The 16,083-nt window shown below is 36.1% G+C and overlaps 1 protein-coding gene across 1 annotated transcript in view; it reads right to left on the bottom strand.

Annotated features, from left to right (window-relative positions):
• The window catches only part of LOC144448338 (low-density lipoprotein receptor-related protein 4-like), a 92,513-nt gene that overhangs the window by 75,577 nt on the left and 853 nt on the right, over nucleotides 1–16,083 (bottom strand). The window lies entirely within an intron of this gene.

Here is a 16,083-nt window from a genome sequence, read left to right as displayed (position 1 = left end):
AGAGAGATTCTAAACATTACAACGCTTCTCTCATTTGTAATGAGTGCATCCATATAAAGTGGTGTGAGCTGACATAAAGCTACATGACCCCTTTTTACTTGTAATGCAGACTTTTGGTAAACACATGTCTAGGTTCTGCACTGCATAATTTACATCTCACTGTATCTATCTAGCATTGATAGCAATATCATGTCAAATTATCAAGTGTTATCAGTCCATTGACTACAAAGAGTCTATCTTACCAGCTGAATATAATTAAAATCAACAAATTAGTGCTCTGTGCTAGGAGTTATTATAATCTTAACGATACGGGATACAGGTTTTGCAGACCTCAGTAGTACGGCTTACATGCCCTTCTTTTATCATATACTGTATGTTAAAGTGGCCATATGGATGAGGATTGGGTATTTATTTTGGATTTTTAATTTATAAAACAATTTCATCACGGCTTCCTACTTGAAAAATCAATGTGAAACAACATAGTCCAAGTCTGTGTTTGTAACTCAATACATTGCAAATGATTAATAAAATTTTTTTAAAGTTTGTTATTGTATGTACAATAACAAACTTTTTACATAATGTTTAGCTGTTTGCAATGAATTGAGTTAATATTCAATATAATTTTGTACATACTTCAAGTATACATGTAGCTCATCGCATATGTTCTGTTGCATTCCAATAATCATTGTGTGTAGGAACGAAAATCTAAAGTCGTTGCCCTTATGGAAGGCATTCAGTTTATAAGTCTGGTAATTATGTACAAGGTACCTCTATACCTGTGTCACCTGTTACTTGTAACTTGTAAGTTGTATATGATGTACCTGTACACTGTACCCTAGATTACACTACAGGAAGCAAGTAACTTGTCTTGATTTTTACTGGCTTTTTTTTCACAAATGTACATGACATGCTTGCATCTCAGGTACCTGTATATATACCTGAGAGGCTGTGTAGCTGTGTATGTATGATGTACCTGTAGTAAACCTAGGTTACAGTACTGGAGGTAACTAACTAACTAACTAGTCATTTGTACCCTTTTACTGTATGTGTATGACCTGGACACAGTACACTGGGTATTTCTATAATACTTTACATTGTATGGGTGTTTACTGATTGGTCAGAGACAGTGTCAATCAACTTGGGTGGATACTAATACTGGTTACTGATTGGTCAGAGACAGTGTCAATCAACTTGGGTGGATGTTAAGTCTATAGACCCTCCCTATGGTGTTTACCTGTAATTATGTACATGTAGGTATCTCTATGTTTACCTGCTATGTGTATGATGGTGTATGATGGAACAACACATACCTGTCAACAGTAAGAGTTTTGTACACTAGGTATCTCGCAATACAAAACGATGTGTCTACGTTTATTCATAATATGTACAATTTTCATTGCATATCTCTAGACTACCAGGTATATATGTAAGATGTTTACCTGTACTGACATACCTGTACTGTAGTAAACTGTACTAAACTGTTTACCTGTACTGTAGTACACTGTACTAAATTGTTTACCTGTACTGTAGTACACTGTACTAAATTGTTTACCTGTACTGTAGTACACTGTACTAAATTGTTTACCTGTACTGTAGTACACTGTACTAAATTGTTTACCTGTACTGTAGTACACTGTACTAAATTGTTTACCTGTACTGTAGTACACTGTACTACACTGTTTACCTGTACTGTACATACCTGTACTGTAGTAAACTGTACTAAATTGTTTACCTGTACTGTAGTACACTGTACTACATTGTTTACCTGTACTGTACATACCTGTACTGTAGTAAACTGTACTAAATTGTTTACCTGTACTGTAGTACACTGTACTAAATTGTTTACCTGTACTGTAGTACACTGTACTAAATTGTTTACCTGTACTGACATACATGTACTGTAGTACACTGTACTACATTGTTTACCTGTACTGACATACCTGTACTGTAGTACACTGTACTACATTGTTTACCTGTACTGACATATCTGTGCTGTAGTACACTGTACTACATTGTTTACCTGTACTGACATACATGTACTGTAGTACACTGTACTACATTGTTTACCTGTACTGAACATACCTGTACTGTAGTACACTGTACTACATTGTTTACCTGTACTGACATACATGTACCTGTACTGTAGTACACTGTACTACATTGTTTACCTGTACTGACATACATGTACTGTAGTACACTGTACTACATTGTTTACCTGTACTGACATATCTGTGCTGTAGTACACTGTACTACATTGTTTACCTGTACTGACATACATGTACTGTAGTACACTGTACTACATTGTTTACCTGTACTGAACATACCTGTACTGTAGTACACTGTACTACATTGTTTACCTGTACTGACATACATGTACCTGTACTGTAGTACCTGTACTGTAGTACACTGTACTACATTGTTTACCTGTACTGACATATCTGTGCTGTAGTACACTGTACTACATTGTTTACCTGTACTGACATACCTGTACTGTAGTACACTGTACTACATTGTTTACCTGTACTGAACATACCTGTACTGTAGTACACTGTACTACATTGTTTACCTGTACTGACATACATGTACCTGTACTGTAGTACCTGTACTGTAGTACACTGTACAGTGGGGTCCTTCACCTTATTCTCAAGGATGTCTTTTATTCTACTCAATCAATCCAAAACATGAAAACATTTCACGTTGTTGTTCCTAGACACAGTCTATTATAAAACATCTATTTTTATAATGTAGGTCTACAAGACACCAAAAGTAGGCCAGGTAAGGTGATACATATACTAGAGAATGTTTCAGACTAAACTGACCCTGAACACAGTACCCTGGTGAATTACATTGTTGTAGTAACTTGTATGTGGTGTAAGATTTAAATGTCAACATACTGTCATTCCACGATTTAGCTGCATTTTAGAGGATCACAATGTGTAGAAAAGGTTTTAAAACGGGTACTGGTTGTGACATTAGTTGATGTATGGTAGAATTTCCATGTAGAAAGTTGATTCATGGTTATACAAAATGTACTCCCACGGTTGTTTGAATCATGGTTGCATTGCCATGGTTGTTAGATTGGTTGACTCATGGTTGCATTGCCATGGTTGTTAGATTGATTGACTCATGGTTGCATTGCCATGGTTGTTAGATTGATTGACTCATGGTTGCATTGCCATGGTTGTTAGATTGGTTGACTCATGGTTGCATTGCCATGGTTGTTAGATTGATTGACTCATGGTTGCATTGCCATGGTTGTTTGACTGTTTGATTCATGGTTGCATTGCCATGGTTGTTAGATTATTTGATTCATGGTTGCATTGCCATGGTTGTTAGATTGTTTGATTCATGGTTGCATTGCCATGGTTGTTAGATTATTTGATTCATGGTTGCATTGCCATGGTTGTTAGATTGTTTGATTCATGGTTGCATTGCCATGGTTGTTTGACTGTTTGATTCATGGTTGCATTGCCATGGTTGTTAGATTATTTGATCATCCCCAGTTGATGCATGGCATGATTATTCAATCTGATTAAAACCTGATGATGGCTAAATTTTTTTATTTACCTCTATTTCGGTTCATAAATTGTCATTTGTCTTTGATTTTGTTGTTCCAGGAAGTAGTAGTAGGTGTTCACGCCCACAAAATCAAGCAGTTTTCACCATATTCAGATTTTAATCAGATGACATTGCACTGCCTGCCACAGCTGCACCAGAGTTACCAGTTAGTTACATTACCAGTATTATCAGTTAGTTACATTACCAGAGTTGCATTACTACTGTAAATGGTTTTATCTCCTCATCAAATATTTGCATTCTGTTAAAACGGATAGCTATTTTACAATTCAAATGCCGAAACATAACCCACAATTATCTAGTGATCTACACTGTTTAGTTCTAGATATGGCTATGCTCTTCCCCCTATCCATTACCCTGCACCTGCCTCCAATCAGACAATCTACATTTATTATAAGAACACAACTGTAGAGACTCGGTGTCTATCAGACCTGTCTTTACTCTGTGTATTAAAACATCTTGTTCACAATCCTCAGGAAATTACTCTCTCAGAGTCAGGAATTGACATGGTATTTGGTAAACTAGGTGACTTCCTATGTAAAGTTATATGCAAACCATAGACAATTCTATGACTCCTGATCAGTATTTGTGTGTGTGTGTGTGTGTGTGTGTGTGTGTATATATATGTGTGTGTGTGTGTATGTATGTATATATATATATATATATATATATATATATATATATATATATATATATATATATATATATATATATATATATATATATATATATATATATATATATATATATATATATATAATATACATGTATACATATATATATATATATATATAATATACATGTATACATATATATATTATATATTACAGTATACAGTAGACAATGGCTACGACTACAACCAGTAGACAAACTATGCATGACTACAACCAGTAGACAATGACTACGACTACAACCAGTAGACACAGGCTATGACTACAACCAGTAGACACAGGCTATGACTACTACCAGTAGACACGGGCTATGACTACTACCAGTAGACAATGGCCATGACTACTACCAGTAGACAATGGCTACGACTACTACAGTAGACACAGGCTATGACTACAACCAGTAGACACAGGCTATGACTACTACCAGTAGACACAGGCTATGACTACTACCAGTAGACACAGGCTATGACTACTACCAGTAGACACGGGCTATGACTACTACCAGTAGACAATGGCTATGACTACTACCAGTAGACAATGGCTACGACTACTACCAGTAGACACAGGCTATAACTACTACCAGTAGACAATGGCTATGACTACTACCACTAGAAAATGACTACGACTACAACCAGTTGACACAGACTATGACTACTACCAGTAGACACAGGCTATGACTACTACCAGTAGACAATGACTACAACTACTACCAGTAGACACAGGCTATGACTACTACCAGTAGACAATGGCTACGACTACTACCACTAGACAATGGCTATGACTACAATGCGTAGACACAGGTGCTAGTTACTATCAGTACACACAGGCTATGACTACCACCAGTAAACAATGGCTATGACTACTACCAATGACTACTACCACTGGACACAGGCTATGACTACTACCAGTAGACAATGGCTATGACTACTACCAGTAGACAATGGCTATAACTACTACCAGTAGACAATGGCTATGACTACTACCAGTAGACAATGGCTATAACTACTACCAGTAGACACGGGCTATGACTACTACCAGTAGACACAGGCTATGACTACAACCAGTAGACAATGGCTATAACTACTACCAGTAGACACAGGCTATGACTACTACCAGTAGACAATGGCTATAACTACTACCAGTACACACAGGCTACGACTACTACCAGTAGACACGGGCTATGACTACTACCAGTAGACACAGGCTATGACTACTACCAGTAGACAATGGCTATGACTACTACCAGTAGACACAGGCTATGACTACTACCAGTAGACACAGGCTATGACTACTACCAGTAGACACAGGCTATGACTACTACCACTAGACACGGGCTATGCTACAACTACTACCAGTAGACACAGGCTATGACTACTACCAGTACACACAGGCTATGACTACTACCAGTAGACAATGGCTATGCTACAACTACTACCAGTAGACACAGGCTACGACTACTACCAGTAGACAATGGCTATGCTACAACTACTACCAGTAGACACAGGCTACGACTACTACCAGTAGACACAAGCTACGACTACTACCAGTAGACACATGCTACCACCGGCCATGATGATTGTGTAAGAGTGTAATTCAACACTTACAAGGACTGACAATAATCATTTCCCTATCAGTTTAGTAACCTTGATTTATTGTAGTCACCAATTCAGTCTGTAATGAATCAACCATACAAGTTACATCGTCGTAGCAACAGCAACTTGGGAGGTTGTTCCTCGCCATGAGTCTTGTATTATGTTTGACATGTGGAGACATTTGAGGAGTTGGAATTAGTGGTTAGACAGTTTATAGATTATGACACTCTATCATAGAAGTTGGTCACTGGGTTGACGTTTAAACATACAAGACTGGCAGCCATACTGAAATGTCTGGGACTACTAGATACACACAAGTCTGGATTCAATACTGGAATGTCTGGACTATGCGAGGTATATAATGTAGTACCCAAGTCTACAATCAATACTCTTGTTCATCTTTTTCGAGCAAATCAATCTGGAGCTACCATGTATGAATTGTGTACAGCTCAGGGTATGTGCTACATATGATTAAATCTTGAGCTACATTGTAGTATACCCTACTACTGTAGGTCTGGGTGTACAATTAGTCTACAGGAGCTGGGTATATGCATGTACATGTATTCATACTATACAGGAGCTCTGATTCTAACCCTGTATTGCAGGCCTGGGTATATGCATGTATATATACTCTACATGGTTCTAACCCTACACTGTAGGCCTGGGTATATGCATGTATATATACTCTACATGGTTCTAACCCTACACTGTAGGCCTGGGTATATGCATCAGCATGTATATATACTCTACATGGTTCTAACCCTACACTGTAGGCCTGGGTATATGCATGTATACATACTACATGTATACAGGATCTCTGGTTGTAACCCTGTATTGTAGGCCTGGGTACATGTATATGCATGTATACATATTCTACAAGAACTCTGGTGCTATTTAACCCAGCGTTTAGCGCTAGAGTGACTCAGCATATATACATTGTATTTCTGGGTATACATGTACATTTTGTACATCATGTATATAGACTACATGTATGTATGGGACACTGACATGTCTTTATCCAGTGTATAAATTCAGAGCTACCCATCAAGTACAAACTGTAGCTATTAAAGTATACATGTACATCGATGCTGTATATACATTTGTATGGAATACAACATGTCTTCATGCAGGTGTATACAAATAAATTCAAAGCTACCCATGCAATACATGCTGCATGTATTCTGGGACCATACCCTAGTTTTCTCATAGACTTTTCTCAGCGCTTTTCTCATTCTAAAACAAGAAAGGTTGGCTTCCACCGAACTATATACAACATGTTACATGTACGCATTACTGGTCTGCCAACTTTGCGGAAATCTATTGCCTTTTTTTTATCCTCTTCCGTTCACACTCAAGTCATTTCCTGAATGCCGATTAAAGTCATTGTTCTCTGCCGTGATTGTCTGAAAGTTTCATGATTACGGACGGAATAACAATAGTACAGTTATTTTGGGATGTCTTAGCAAAGACATGTTGGATGTCATAATACCTGCTTTGATAGCATCATAATAGACTTGGTGTTGAAGTGACCACATACCTGACAATCTTGACACTCACTTGCTAAGATTTCTAGAACCATTAACACCACATACTTCCAAGCTCTTTAATTCAAGAATAAGTTAACATATGGCTGTGCTTTTTTTTTCAGATTAAACCAAGTCTACTGGTCAAGACTAAACAAGACAGGTTCATTCAGCATACATGATTTTAAACTGTATCGAAGGGGTATATATTATGCACTGCTTCCATACTGGGAGTGGGTGAAGGTGTTTGAGTGTGACTGTGGAGTGGGGGGGGGGGGGGTAACTTACAGTCAATGTTTTTGCTAAGGGTGGCAAGTAAATGTTTAGGGTCGACAGTGAAAAACTAGGTAGGGTCGGGTAACTGACACCAAACATTTTTTTTTGCCTTACAGCCACTGAGTACTGTTTATATATTTTTGGGGTAATTTATCATTTCAAATATCAATATCAGTATCACTTGCTAGCTACTGTCAGACCTAAACCTGATATTTTGACCAAATACTTAAACAAGTTGCTTTACAGTACACATACTAAACTGTAACGGAAATCCCTACTACTATGTGTTGACAATACCACAAGATAATTTTTAATACCCATCAAAAGCATGCATCAACATTTAACATTACACTGAAATAGTCCAAGCAAGGTTTTATGTAAGTATTATCACTCCAGTAAAAAAACATTAAAAACTTGGCTTGTGGTATGTTAAATCGCATCACTGATATACAGTGATAGCTGGGATAAATTCCAGTTGGCTACTGAAATATATAACTTAGGTTTCCACCATTTCCTCAATTTTCTGTTTTGCATTGCAAGGGGATTTGCAAAGTTTAAAGTTTTTTATTAATTTCTAAAGCGCCTTTTCTATTTAAAATATTATATATTAATATTTATCAAATATTTGACCATTTGTTTTTATATTCTTGGCACACAAGTTACACCTCTCCTTCCAAGTTGTACGACCTTCCTATGGTACTGGGAGAAAGAAGACTAACTAATGTGTTTAGACCCACTGTACATGTTTTGTACAAATCATTTTCTCTTTAACTTGAACTCAAATTTGAATGATGTGATGTGGGCATTTGACCTTGAAAGTCAAGGTCAAAGGTAAGAGCTGTACAAGGGTAGACACTTGAGTAGGCTAGGTCTGTACCACAGTTTTGAGCTACATGTACATGTGCAGTGGAAATGGCAACATACTGAATGCACTGACTGTATCTGATCATTGTGCCAGGTTTGAATTTGGTTTTAAGATACATGTAATAAAGGACAAATGACATACCCAAAACAGTAACCTGGAGCAAATGGCCGGAATGGTGGTTACCCAGCACTACATGTATAGACCAAGAGAGATGACTGGCATCCATACCCTGAGACAAATGACCAAAACCAGATGATACATGTATACTCTTAGATAAATGACCCAAACTCAATAAGACAAACAACCAAAACCCAATAATATAGCCTCAGACAATTGACGAAAACCCAATGATATACCCTTGGACAAATGACCAGAACCCAATGATATAGCCATGGACAAACACCAGAACCCAATGATATACATGTAGCCGTGGACAAACGACCAAAACCCAATGATATAGCCGTGGACGAATGGTTCGAACCCAAAGTTAACTTAAAGCCAGTTGGGCAAATAGCCATATTGGGTTAAACCCAACATTTTAGCTGGAGACATTATTAATGGCATTCAACACTGTACCCCCTTTGGGCCTTCTGTCATTGGGGCTAATTAACAAAAACATTGCTGAGCAAGACTCTGAATTTATCTCTAAGGTTCCTATATTACTTTTACCTGCTACTGTTTACTTTAGACTATTGAACTAACATCACAGAAACCTTGATAACCTTGTTGCCATGGTTACAGTGAATATTGACATGACAACAAATATTTTTTCATGTCTCAACAATTCTATCACAAATAATTGATAGCAAATACAATTGTGGAATGCCTAGGAGGTGAGATGGCACCAATAACTCACTATAAATCATACTAATTATAGAAAACCTATAACTTAACCCATTTAGTACTGAAAACTTTGCCGCCAAAATTATTTGAACAAAATTCTTGTTTTTATGTAAGTTTTTGGCATATATCAGCTTCATTTTAGACTGGAATTAAAGAAATGTTATTTCGTAATGAAGTAATATTATTATAACTATGAAAATGTTCATATAAATTGGGTCCCAAAATTATTTAAAACTCGTCTCCAGTCATGAAAGGGTTAACAACAGGATAAATAAAATAGTCCATCATTAGTTTTTAATTAAACTTTGGATAACATGTATTAGTTCAAACCAACCTAACATTTGAGTTTCCTTTCCAAAAAAAACTTTCACAACAACACTATCACTGACTGGAAAGACTATCATCAAATCTAATGTACTGGAGAATGGGATTCCACAGTAGATGAGATGACACTAACAACACACCATTATATACATCAATGACATTTTTACAGTTCTTGCGATCTCCTGGCAAATATAAATTACTGTTAACCTGGAAATTTGGCTAAGCACTTACTTTTGCTTATTTCGCTGGACAACAAAAAACGTGAAAACAAGTAGTGACTGAAATGTGTTCTCGTGCATGAATACTAGTGTCAGGGATTTATGTAGTAAAAATTAGTCAATGAGAGTGAGAACTGAAGATCATAAAATCGCTAAATTTTCTAGTGTACATTGTAGTAGTGGTGAAAATATCAAGGTTTATAATAGTTGACTTGCTCTAGTTTACTTCATACTATGATATTACAGTTTTAGACCAACGTCATAAAACCACAGGCCTATATACTGTACCGTCCCCAACGCACCAACATTTCATTGCATCAACAGAAATACGTGCTTTGGCTTGTGAGAATGGGTAAATTAGTAAACACAGAGTGAGTTGATGTAGATACTTGGATAGAGATATAAACTGGGAGTCAAGTTTTGTCCCCATTGATTAGCCAGTTCAGGAATTGCATAAGAAGCGCAAGGTTAAAGTGTAGAATGCCACACACAGACTAACTATTCAGATAGAACAGAACTATTTCAAGCTTTTCATCTCTTTGAGCAAGATATTCAGCCCTTGTGTCACGCTACGTTCTCTCATAATAAGGTAACATGGACACTTAGCCCTCTTAAAGTTTCTGTGTTCTCTCTGAACAAGGCATTTGTGTCATTTCTGTGTTCTCCCCAAATAAGGTAACATGGACACTTAGCCCTGTTAAAGTTTCTGTGTTCTTTTTGAACGAGGCAACAAGAGAAGTTGAAGCACTTGTGTAATTTCTGTGTTCTCTCCCAAACAAAGTAACATGGGTAATCAATACATACAAAATGAAGCCCTCTCAAAAATTCTTTTTTTTACAGGCGACAAAAGAATTAAAGCACCAGTATCAATATCATGACTATGTTCTCTCTCTAAAACAAGGTATTACATGGACATATTGACCTCTCAACATTCACTACATCTGTGCTCTGTACATCAATGCAATATCACTGCATCCTTCGAGTACCACTTGTGATGAAACTAAATTGATTACTAGCCCTAAAGCTGCACTACATTTTGTAGCTGCAACTTCAAAATTTTCTTAAATTGTTTTGTTAGATATAATTGACTTGCTCATTAATAAGTATACCTTGAACTGTATTGAATCACCTGTGGATAAATATATTTGTAGAGCTGCACATATAATATGGTACAATAAATCAAATTAATTGATTTTATGTCCACGCCCAAAAATCAGTGCCCCTATAAGATCATGATTTCAACCTGTTACTGTGCTACTTCTACCCCTAATTAACATATGTATTACTGGTTGTCTGACTGAAAAAAATAATACCCAAGTTATAGTGAGTACAGCTTTAACAGAAAATATCAATTTACAAATGTAGCAATAGTTTTATCTTTAGACGTTGCGAATGTAGATGTACAGAGCAGTCGTGGCATCCCAAAAGTGGTCAAAGATTTGCAAACTTTGTCCACAATTTGGAAAATTAATCCTCTAGGAAATATTTGTTTGTACACAACTAAGTACTAAGTACAAGTTGGGAGAAAGAGGATTAACTGGAAAAAAAACCAGCTCTCCATGTATACGAACGAAGAAGGCTGAATGACAAATTTATTCAACCAATCATGGAGGTATTGGCGCTCCCTTTATACCACCATGCGCCAATCCACAGTGACATCATCACAGAAAGATGGACAGTTAGATGTACATACATAACTGACAAGTACTGTCACACCTGAATTTACATATACTGAAGCTAACCTTTTCACACCTCTGATTACTCAACACCTCCAGCAAATTTGGATCATTCTGTCAGATCCAGTTAGACACTGAAGAAGGACAAACGAATTGTGCAAAACATGTCTGTTTCTCTCAATCAAAAGTGGAAGAAGAGAACTTGTGTATGAATCTTAGTGCTTCCATGATGAATATAAATTGTATGACAACTTTTATATTGCGTAATAAATTTAGGTCCAATCTTTTTTTATCTAATCTCTTCTCGACAGAATTGCCAGATTGAATGACCAAGTGTTATTGAAATAATTTCCAAGCCATAGCAACAAGTCTTCGTAAATGCAGCCTCAAAAAAATGTTTCGTTCCTTTCGGTTACCAAACCCCACCTAGTTTTTCACTCCCACACTAAACCTTTTTAATTTTTTACATATATGAGACAAAAATAATTACAAAAATTGAGAAGTCTCATGAGAAATAGTGGATGTGGAAACTGACATCAACTTAAAAAGACAATATAAAACTGTTCTTTCAATCTGTAATGGCTGTACATCTGATAGGAAGAAACCAATAACACAGATACCATATGGAAAATAATGGAAAACATAACTACCTGAACTAGACACTCGCATACAAAAGTATGAAAAAGAAAATATAAAAATTAAAAAAAAACCGGAAACATAATTACACCATATAGTGTACCTTAACTAGACACTCAAACAAAGATCTACCGACCTCACCTAGTCTAAAATTCAACATAATCAGAACCTTTCGTTGATGACTTTAAGTGTTGTAATGTGATACATTTTTTTTATTTTATGTGTTAATTTTTATTTTATGTGTTAATTTTTACTTTAGGTGTTAATTGTTTGTCCATCTTTCCATTCAAGTGCACTATTTTGTGCATGTTGTGGTGTTTGTTTTGTATAATTTTATTGTTGGAGCCTGTTAATTGCGACTAGTCCTGTAGGCCATCCTTGGAAATAAATAAATAAATAAACAAACAAATAAATATATAAATAAATAAATTAAATAATTATTTTTTTAAAAACATTTTTTTTGGCCTTAGTAAGAAAAACAGTCTTGTACTAGTACTACTCAGACACTATACAAGTAAGTAAATTGTATTAAACTGGGTTTTCAGATACACATTCTTACAAGTTACATAGTTGGAATCCATTCCAGTCATATTATCACATGTACAGTGAGTGCATGGCTCAAAATTATCAGTAGTCCAGGGGCCGAGGACATATAGACCATTAAATATATCACAACTACATGTAAGCTATCATAATTTATTAGGTGGTAGTATTGCATAGGGAGGCAAACCACTTCCAAATACATGTTGTTTGTTAAACCAATGGTAATCACACAAAAACTTGCAGAAACAGTTATCTTGACTATTCCGGCAACTATCCTGTGTAGAAGTAAAATTTGAGCCCTGTTTTATAAATTCGAGCATCTGTGTACAAAAAAAAAAAAAAAAAAAAAAAAATCTGTACAACAATTCTCTTTACCTGACTGTAAGCCACGCTAAACAAAAATAAACAACAACAAAATTAGAGGCTAAACAGAAATAAACAACAAAGTGAGGATAGTATTAAGATAGCATGAAGATGAACAAGCCATGCTTATCATTATTATATATTAAAGTGCTTGTTATTAGCCAATCTGTAGACATCATATCTTGTGGACAAGGTATTAGAAGAGTTGCGAACTTTGACCCAAGTCTAGAAATTTCTGGCAGACTTTGAAAAGAATGGACTGTAAGATACATCATGTTGTTCAGCCCTATCAGGCTTCAGATAGGGCTGAAGAACATCAGTGCTGGCTGATAGCGTGGCACGAATGTCGGTATCTTACACTAAGTTACACAGACTATGAAAAGTGTGGCAAGGCTGTACGTGACTGGTAATTGCTAGGTAGTGCATCACAGCATGCAGGCCGTCTTTTGTTCCCCAATCACTAGCACTAACAGTAGAAGCAGACTCAAGTACTAGACAACAATCCCAGGATTAAAATCTTTTTAATTGTTATACAAACCACTTCAATTTGATTTCCTTGCTTGCTCCTTCAATTTGCGCAATATCAATTTTATACAGCCCTGTATTGGTTTATTTTATACAGCACTGTAATTAAGTGTTGGTTTATTTTATACAGCACTGTAATTAAGTGTTGGTTTATTTTATACAGCACTGTAATTAAGTGTTGGTTTATTTTATACAGCACTGTAATTAAGTGTTGGTTTGTTTTATACAGCACTGTGTGTTGGTTTATCTTATGCAGCACTGTAATTAAGTGTTGGTTTGTTTTATACAGCACTGTGTGTTGGTTTATCTTATACAGCACTGTAATTAAGTGTTGGTTTGTTTTATACAGCACTGTAAGTGTTGGTTTGTTTTATACAGCACTGTAAGTGTTGGGTTGTTTTATACAGTACTGTATATGTATGTGCTTGTGTTTTTATACAGCACTGTAATTAAGTGTTGGTTTGTTTTATACAGCACTGTAAGTGTTGGGTTGTTTTATACAGTACTGTATATGTATGTGCTTGTGTTTTTATACAGCACTGTAATTAAGTGTTGGCTAGTTTTATACAGCACTGTAAGTGTTGGTTTGTTTTATACAGCACTGTAATTAAGTGCTGGTTTGTTTTATACAAATGTACAGTACTGTAACTTCAGTGTTGGTTTACTTCATAGACCAGTGTTTGTTTTACACAGCACTGTTAGTGTCATTTTATTTTATACAGTACTGTAATACAGTGCTGGTTTGTTTAATACAGCACTGTCTTGTGTTTCTTTTATACAGCACTGTAACTATTAGTGTTGATCTATTTAACATACAGCACTGTTTGTTTCATACAGTTAAGTGTGACTTAGTTGTATACAGCAGTAAATCTTGCAAGTTACAAGTGATGTGCATATGTTGATTCATTTTATCCAGAACTTGATTAGTTTTATACTGCACTATAAAACGTAGTTTGTCGGCAAACTCTAAAAGGCAGGCAAATAGGACTATGAAACACAATGGCGACAGTAGGACTGGCCCTTAATAGAAGGACAACTTTATCGTGTAATGATTAGATTGGCCTTCATGTAGGAAACATTGTCTTCTAGTTACAAAATAAGTCAACAACAGTTCAAATAGGACAAAACAAATTCACGACATTAGGATCTCGTCTTTTGTAATAACTCTCTCCTCCACAAAGAAATACTTTGCATTGAAATGACTGTTACATTACTTGAGATTACTTGGGACGATCTGTGTGATGAATCTCACCAATTTCATTTATCTACTAACAATTCGGAGCGGAATTTGGTGAAATTTGTTGCACAGATGGGCTCGGAGTGACAGAAATTACACCAAGGATAAGAAATATGGGGGGGGGGGGGGTTCGAAGTTCAAAGAAAAAACAACCATTACTTGTAAAATCACAATATTAAGACCATTTTAGAAAAATTAATTTGTGAACATACGTTTTACATGCATTGCAATTTGCGCAACCAAAATTACTGAACTCTGTGTCACTCTCACCATGAATCATCTGACATTGGCAGTATTTCTCTGAAATAGCGACATCACTTCATATTGCTATGCACACCTTTTCCTGTTGTATTGTTTGATTTCAAGTTAGAGTGATTCACATACAGTGAAAGTGATGTCATCTCACTGTCATGTACTGGCCCATGATGTCATGGTATGTATGTGATGTCATGTCATTTTAAACAATGTAGCCATGTGTACATTTACTGTGAATGTGATATCATTTTACTGTACAGTGAGTTGCTGTGATGTCATCTCGTCTCTAAATGTCTGGTAAATGGGATGGCATCTCTGAGTTACGTACAGTAAATGTTACTTCATCTCACAACTACCTTTATTGCATGCATGAAAACACACATGTTAAATTGCGAGAAATTTAAAATAACACTCCTTTTTAAAGACGTTTTCATTTTATTTCTCTAGTTGTAATTATATATTACGACTGTACCCCCACACCCACCCCCATCCCAAAATAATGAATGATGTAAAAAATACCATAAAACTAGTTTATTACCGCCTGATGATTTTAGTCGAGTTCTGACGTGGTGCTACTCACGTACAATTTCAGACAGAAATCATCATTCACTGTATGCAATCAGGACAATTATGTGGCCAAATTCCATCTTGACAACAACCAACGTTATGGCATTCATGTGATTAATTGTGTTTTTCAAAAACTATACAACACAGAGTGCGTGAAACTGACTTTTCAATAGTTTTACAGTTTGGCCCACACTTGAGAGTTACAATATGACACAATATACTCCGTGTGAGGCTTTTTGCATAACCGTAAGTTTAAAAGCGGTTATGGACGGTCCCTTCAGACTACACACTCTTTCATTCAAAGAACAACGCTATGCCTTGCAACGTCAAAGGAAGTTCGTTTGACGAGAGCACATTTTTCGACCACTGTCAAAATAAATTATGAACACGTGT

Source organism: Glandiceps talaboti, chromosome 17 (assembly GCF_964340395.1).
Source record: "Glandiceps talaboti chromosome 17, keGlaTala1.1, whole genome shotgun sequence".
NCBI classification, from domain to species: Eukaryota; Metazoa; Hemichordata; class Enteropneusta; family Spengelidae; genus Glandiceps; species Glandiceps talaboti.
The sequence above is the reverse complement of the archived record's forward strand: the minus strand, read 5'-3'. Positions and strand labels throughout refer to the sequence as shown.